Here is a 7,673-nt window from a genome sequence, read left to right on the forward strand (position 1 = left end):
TTAGTCAATCAGCTTTATGTTTCTGAAGGCTGCAGATGATGGGTGTTTCAAATCTTCAAGAAATGAGGAAGGAAAGAAAAAGTTGGGTAAGGACATCAAGAGTACAGTAGAACACATGAAGAGCAAACACCTGCCCGGTAGAATTGTCCGAATGGCAGAGCTGGTGTGTGCTGCTGTCGGTGGGGAATCACTGTTCCACAGAGCACAGCTTGCTGACAAGCCATGTGCCTTCAACCTCCCTCAGTCTGAATTTAAACCAGCTTAACACCAACAGAGAGTGTTAGACCTCAGCTATAAGGGTTCTGATCTTCTGTTTAGTTCAGCTTTTCAGCAATATCAGTTTCTCTCTTTTTCTCTTTGGCTCTATCATGACTTCATTCAGAATAAAGTGTGGTAATAGGAGGTGAAAGGAAAAACAAGCCAGTGACCTTTGTAGTTAGAAGGGATTAAAGCTATGTGCAATGTGAGTGTTTCTGTAAATCTTACTGTGGGAGTAATTTTTTTTTTTTCTTTTTAACATGGAAACTAATATTATTGAGAAGTGTCTAGCATTTGTGGCACTTTTTTGAGTTAGCATTTAAAATACCTTGAAAATCTGACACTTTACTGAATATCCTTCTCTGTGTCTGGCCTGTCTGTCCTACATATTGAATATATGTATTAAAAACAGGTCAGGAAACTTGCTTTTGCACAGTAGCAGGAACAGGACCCCAATTGCTTCATGCGTTTTTTTATAATAAATCTATTTGCCAAATGATACATGTGCAATTAATGCTGATGATTGCTGCTAAATCTAATATGAATTGTAAGCATAAAGCCTCCCATTTATGTTGAGCAAGAGGGAGGCAGTGCCAGGTAATGGCATTCAGTCAATGTTCTCTGTCTCATCAGTCAAGGGAAAGGGTAGAGGGGACAGTGTATCACTGCTAGCTATAAAATATATCTGGAAACAATATGCCTGAGTGCATGGGCTCAGGGAGGACACTGAGAAAACATCATGAAGTGTATCCTGTCCTTTATATGTTTCTGGCAATGAAAGTTGGATTTATTAGCAGTTTGTTGCTACAGTAAAAAGCATTCACAAGATTTACAGCTGAAACAATAGCTGCAGATGTTCAGTTCTCTTGTATTTATTGAAGGTTTTGTTGAGCTCATGGCATCCTTTGAGTAATTGCCATCTGAGGCATGTTTTGTAACAAGAACTGTGTCAGAGTTCTGTGTCACTGTATTTCATAAAGTTCTACTAGGTCTTTAGGAAAAGGGAGTTCAAAAACATTAACAAAAACAAATGTGTGGGCAAATGGTAAAGGTGATAACTAACTGTCTGCCAGTCAGGATTTATAGATTTAGAGATCATTGCCTCAAGTAATGATGGGTTTTGCATTTTACTTAAACAGAGAATAACCATTATCTTGCTGATGTAATGAGTTTCCAGAGTGTGCATTGAAACAGCCCAGAATATTCTCAACCATTTAAAAATAAGACAGAGGACTATATTGTAGTCTGAAGTATTTTCCTTTCATAAACAGTAGAGTGAAAAGGTAAAAATGTGTGTAAATCATGGTAACACAATAAAACTGTGTTTATCTCACAAGAATTCTTGCAGTATTTAAGACACATGCAGAATTGAAGATCTTAGTGTTTAGCTGAATTTTGCAGAAGTTAGAGGGTTTAAGGTAACTTTGAGTGCATCAAATGTGTCCTATACATTATCATTCTATTCATTTTTCCTCCTTTCTTATGGTTTTTGAAACATAATTTAACCCAGAATCTGAAAATTAAGCTAAATGCATCCTTTGTACAAGTTATTTCCATAAATACCCTTTGTGAGGCCACAAAGTCTGGCAGAAGACCAGTTTTACTGTTATTGCACAAGTGTCATTGATTTGTACTTAGTAGGGAATAAAAAGTAGAGAAATGATGTAATTTTGAAACCAAATACTCATATAACATGTATTATAAGAAAAATACTTTCTGTATATATAATTTCAGAACTCTTACTACTTCATGTGCAGTGAACTTCTATCTTTTTGTAAAAAAATGTCAAATTCAAATTGGCTTGGTTCAGTTTGATTTTTTTGTGTATACCCATTTCAAAGTGCAGACCTTCTGACTTTTCTGATTTTTTCCATGAAGGGAACATGACCCTTAGCGATTTGTATCTTATTAACACATTTGAATTGTGTGCTTAGATCCAAGCCTCTTTCCTTCAGGATCTCTAATGTCTCGTTCTGTCAGCTGCTGCCTGGAGAAAGAGACCAACCCCCACTTGACTCCAGTCACCAAGATGAGCCTGGGCAGAAGGTAGGAAGGTGATTTTAGTTTTTGGAGTTTTGCTAACTGCTGAGGGAGCTCCCTGTCCTTTTACTCCATCTTTCACTGTTCCCCTGTCCTGCTAGAAGGGCAGTGAGGATGGCTGGCTGACAGGCAATGCTAACCCACAACAGATCCATCTATAACTCTGTTTCTAAAAAACCAGCACCAGACAAGCAACAAAACTCCACAACTCCAAACAAAAAAAGCTGCTACTGAAAATGTAAAAAAAAATGTAGCAAGAATGATGGCAATCACTTCTATTTCCTTTTCAGAAGGAAATTAAAATGGTGCTGTTTAGAAATGCCAAATAAAATGCCTCCAGCATTTTAAATAAGACTTTAAAATATTACATTAAAATTAGCATTTTTCACCAGTTTCTTTTCTAAAAAAGAAAACACCGAGACTCAAAATAATTACTATAAATAAAATATTAAAGAGGAATCATTTTTATTGCATTGCCTGCATTAGCAATGTAATAACTTCTTTTGAAGAATGCCATTACCTCTAGTAAATATTTAGTTCCCGTGCTTACACAAATCCAAACTGACTTTATCTGAAATCAGTTGGACAGCCAAAGGCAGTAAACTGTTGATGCACGTGATAAATGGTATGTAATTATTTAGGCATCTTAGTACAAATCCATTTCCAAATAAAGCAAAGAGCACTCAGTTATGGAGATGCTACAAGTCATCATTTGGGGCTGGGTGCAGGAATCACTAACTTCAATCTTGGGCACCAAATGGAATGCAGATGTCTAAATGCAGGAGTTTGGTATTCTTGCAGCTGCTGCTAGGCCAGAGAGAGGACACGAGTAATGCCATGACAGCAGATTTCTTTCCTCTCTTTCCCTTCTTTGCACAGACCTCCTTGCATTGTGGAGATGAGTTAAATCATGGAAGACTAATTTAGGAAAGCAGCCAGGTAGCCACAGTCCTGCTGGTGCTGGTGTATTCTGCTTTTCGGTTAAAATAAATGAACATCCTTCTCCTGAGACTGAAAATCCTGGGAGCCACTTTTCTGGCTAAAGATTTATGTAAGTTTTCAACTTAAAGGGAAAGGCAAAAGGGAAGAGAGTTTTCTAGTGCAAAGTGATGAGATTGTAAGGAAGGATTCTTTCCACCTTTGGAAAAGTGCAGACTGACAGTAGTGGCAGAGCACAAGCAGGCAGATGTATCTCTGTTTAGGAGACAGGAGTGTTGTCCCATGTGTGCAGGACCAGTTTTAACCTGGTGGTTCAGTTTTAATATGTGCCTCCATCTAGCTTTACTGTTTTTCTATTTAGAGAGTCAGTGGAACAGTTCCATTACTATGTTGCTTTTGAAAATGGGAGGAGAAAAATGGACTATAACTATCATAACAGTCTAAAATTACTTATCTTGATAAATTCTTCCAGTCCTTTATTCACAATCAAAGCATTTTAAAGCCAGTTACAAGTCACTGTAGCCATATGGGTTAGATCTGGTTATGCTTTGGTGGTCTGGAGAAGATTATGTTCAGAGTAGCTTTTGTGTGTTCTTTCACTCTGCCATTTGTGAGTGAATATTCATAGATCATTTCCTTTCAAATATTTACTGGGTTGTCTGTTTTCACATTTCAAGTCTTCATTTGAAATAAGCAAGATAATTTTGAGAAAACATTCTGATTAGAGCCAGAAGCTATAAGTATTTCACTGTTTAATAAAATAGTGCTGCAGGATGTGAATGATTAAATGGAACATGTTTTAGATACTTTAAATTACATAACTTAAAATTACATATTCTTTCACACTTCCAGATGGAACAAAACCTTGATATGTTGAAACCCTTATTTTTTGTTTCTCGGTGACTGAAATGATTTATTTTTTTTCCCCCCTTTTTTCTCCAGTGGGATTCTGTAGGAAATGGTCCTCCTTCACTGAAAGCTAAAATACAGGAATTAAGCTGTTAGGAAAAGAGGTAGGTCACTTGGTTTGCAGTTTTATCTTCAGCATATGGACTGTTTGTTTAAAGAATGATGCAGTCTCTTTAATTATCTTGAAAGATCATAAAGAAATTGTAAGTAATACAGCTGAAAATCTGAGGCATTAGGGTCAGGTAATATGACTTAGGAGTATTGTGAGTACAAGTCAAGTCTCATTGTACTTCCCCCTACTGAAAAGGTCAAGAGTGATTTTTGTTTAAAATTCTGAATGCTTTCTATTTGAATAAAGAAAACAGGAAATTAAAGATATAAAATAAGTTATAGTTAATGCAAAACAGTTAAAATGTATGTTTTCCTTCAGTGCTGTAAAAAGGTTTGTGTGGCAACAACAATATTTTCAGAGATTATTGCATCTGTATTCAATTTCTGCTGTTTTCCTTTCTGAAATACAAAGCTCAGGCTGCATTACTGTGCTGTGAGAATTCCATCAAAATTGAATGCAGCTATATATTTGCATCTTAGCAGTCTGGGAAGGAGGGTCACACGTTTACAATAAGTACAAAGCACTTTGATGTTCTCTTTTGTCCCTGAGAATAGGGCAGACTGTGTGAATGGTTTTGATAGCTTTTTCATGACAAGCTTATGTGAAACTAAACTGCAGACCCTGCTTTGAAGCAACAATGAGGGAACATAGATTTCCAGTTAAAAATGAGAAGATGAAATAAGCAAAAATAGAAATAAGGGTAGAAAAAAAAAACAACAAGTAGATTAAGCAAAGCAGATAAATACATAAATAAGATTAATTTGTGACTTGGGATCCTGGGCATTGATTGTGGCTTTCTTATGTTCCTGGGAAATTTTTTTTGCAGTGCTACTGAATGCACTCTTTCTGTGTTGGGGTTGCTTTATTTCTTCTTTTTAAATCTGGTGGGCCATTTGCTTTCAAAGTTCCAAGCCCAGTCCTGATATTATGTTCCCAGCTGGAGTTTCTATAATAACCTGAGACTATTTCCTCTTGGAATGCAAGTACATATGTCGTGGTCATGTTTTGATAATACATCTCTACAACTAATGTTCAGAGGTTATTTGCTGCCCTTATTGTCATCTTGTTTGCAAGATGACAAATGGATAAATTAAATTATATGGATTCTTTGAAATCATATGTGATTTTTCAAGTGGTATTTTGACATTAACTTGTAAAATTACTAGTGGAGATTAATTATAAATTACCACGAGGAACTGTGAAATAGATAATTTTGTCCACTAACCAGGAGAAACCTAGAAAAAAATATGTTTTGTTTTTAAAAGAACAGCCCTTTACTAAATTAATCTAGTTAATATCTATTAAATACTGTACAAGGTTTAAAAATATTGTGTGTATAGAAGAGAATGTTGTACATTCCTTACTTAAAATGATATTGGCCCTTGAATAGTTTAACAGCAAAAAAAAAAGCAAACCCTTTCTATCTTAATCTGCTACATTGGAGTCTGGGAAAAAAAAAAGAAAAAAAAGAAAAAAAAGTAGAGGTAGATTATAAAGAACAGCTGCTAAATACCTTCACTTTATCTCTCAGTTCTTTGAGGGATGGGCAGACAGAACCACACAGAGAACTGTAAGGTAGTCTTAGGGATATTACAAAGAGAATCATAAGACAGATGGCAGCACTTCCCTGCACCTGCCTTAGACAGATGAGCAGCCTTTCTTTGGATTTTTTTTTGTATTTATTTAGAGTAAGATGTCTGGAAACTCGATTGTGTTTGACTTTGGCTTTTTAATGCTACTGGTTAGAAGACACAGACATTTTGGCAATTTCACTAAGGTCATCAGAATTATGTCCTTGCATCAGCGGAATATGATTTAAATATTTAAACTCCAGAAACTCTTGTTAATCTCTTTTTTAGGTTTTTATTTGCCCAGCACATTGTAGTAATTACACAAATTTTGTATACTGGTGAGGGTTTTTATTGACTTGGAAGAATTATTAATTCATATTTCATAACCTTACCTCTGTTAAGATGAATGGCAGAAGGAGGAAAAGCATAGAATGAATGGATCAGAAAATCTTTGCTGTAACAGTAGTATAGGTAAAAATAAGTAGAATAGAAAGGCAAATATAGGACTGAAGACATGAGTCAGAATCATGCAAATGAACAGATGCCCTGCAATCAGTATAAGAAGAGATGGGTATTTAATTAAACAAACAAACAAAAAAAGTAGATTCAGCTAAAAATAACATCTGCAAAATTTATTTTGTGGTATCAGAGCAGCAGGTGCAGTTATGTGGCAATAACTTAACTCTGCTTTGAAGGTATCTTGCAAAAGCCAGATTGTGACAGCACTACTTCATCTGTCAAGTATCCTGCTCCAAAAGTGGTCCCATTATCTTCACTTGAACTCATGCTATGTTTCTGGTGATTTTAAAGGAAATAGTTGTTGCTGAACAAACTTGAGTATTAGACATGCCAGTTAGAATGGGCAGGACTGAGATCTTGCAGGTCCTCATATATTTTTACTTTCAACATGGCTGTTACTGCCCCACAGAGTGGGGAGAATAATCTTGAACTTCAAAAGATATGCATCTAAACTATTTCCACTATTGGAAAAATGAAACCAGCCAGACTTTCTTAACTGTAGTTCCTGCCACTTCATATTATTTAGGTGAAAAATTTTAGATGTACCTTTTTTTGTCCCCTGACTAGAAGCTTCAGCCCTTTGCTTGTAAAAATAGAATATATCCAAATGAAAATGATGGATTTGATCTTCCACACTACTGATGCTGGATGCACTTCCCTGAAATGAACATCAAGACCATGGGAAGCTGTAGAAACTCTTAATTCTGTGGGTTGTTTGTCGAAAGAAACCCAATGATGAAGAGTTTTGTCCTTGATTTTGAAAGGAGGAGAATACAAGTTTAGTGAAGTACCTTCCTCTCCTAAGGAGTGCTATGTGATTTCCTTTTGAGCTCTACAGCAGCATTAGAATGGACCAGTGGTGGAACTGGATTTCAGGTGATGTGTGGTAGATCACAAGCCTCTATTAAATTGTGAGATGATGAAGCATGCTGGTAAACTGGTGGGACTGGCTAACGAAAGGAGTAGAGAAGTGAGCCAAAGGAAGCAGCTGACAGAATGTGTGGCAGTAGCAAACAGGTAAAGGCAGTGTTTGTTGCACTCCTTGCTCCAGAGGATTTTAGAAACACACTAAAAGCAAGGTCTCACCTTCTTCACTGAGAAGCCCTTGGAACAGTCTCAAACTGCAGTACCAATAGTAAGAGTTTGAGAATAAAACAAGAAAATGAACTGTAGCAAATCTAAGGTTAGCATACTATTACCTTAGAGTCCTTGGAAAACTAAGAAATTAAGTGACTGAGCGAATGGCTGTGTAGCATGACCTTGCACTAAATCAGCCCTGATTTCAAGGGAATAAAAGGTGGTGACTGCAAATACTGCCTTTATTT

Source organism: Parus major, unplaced genomic scaffold, assembly GCF_001522545.3.
Source record: "Parus major isolate Abel unplaced genomic scaffold, Parus_major1.1 Scaffold101, whole genome shotgun sequence".
NCBI classification, from domain to species: Eukaryota; Metazoa; Chordata; class Aves; order Passeriformes; family Paridae; genus Parus; species Parus major.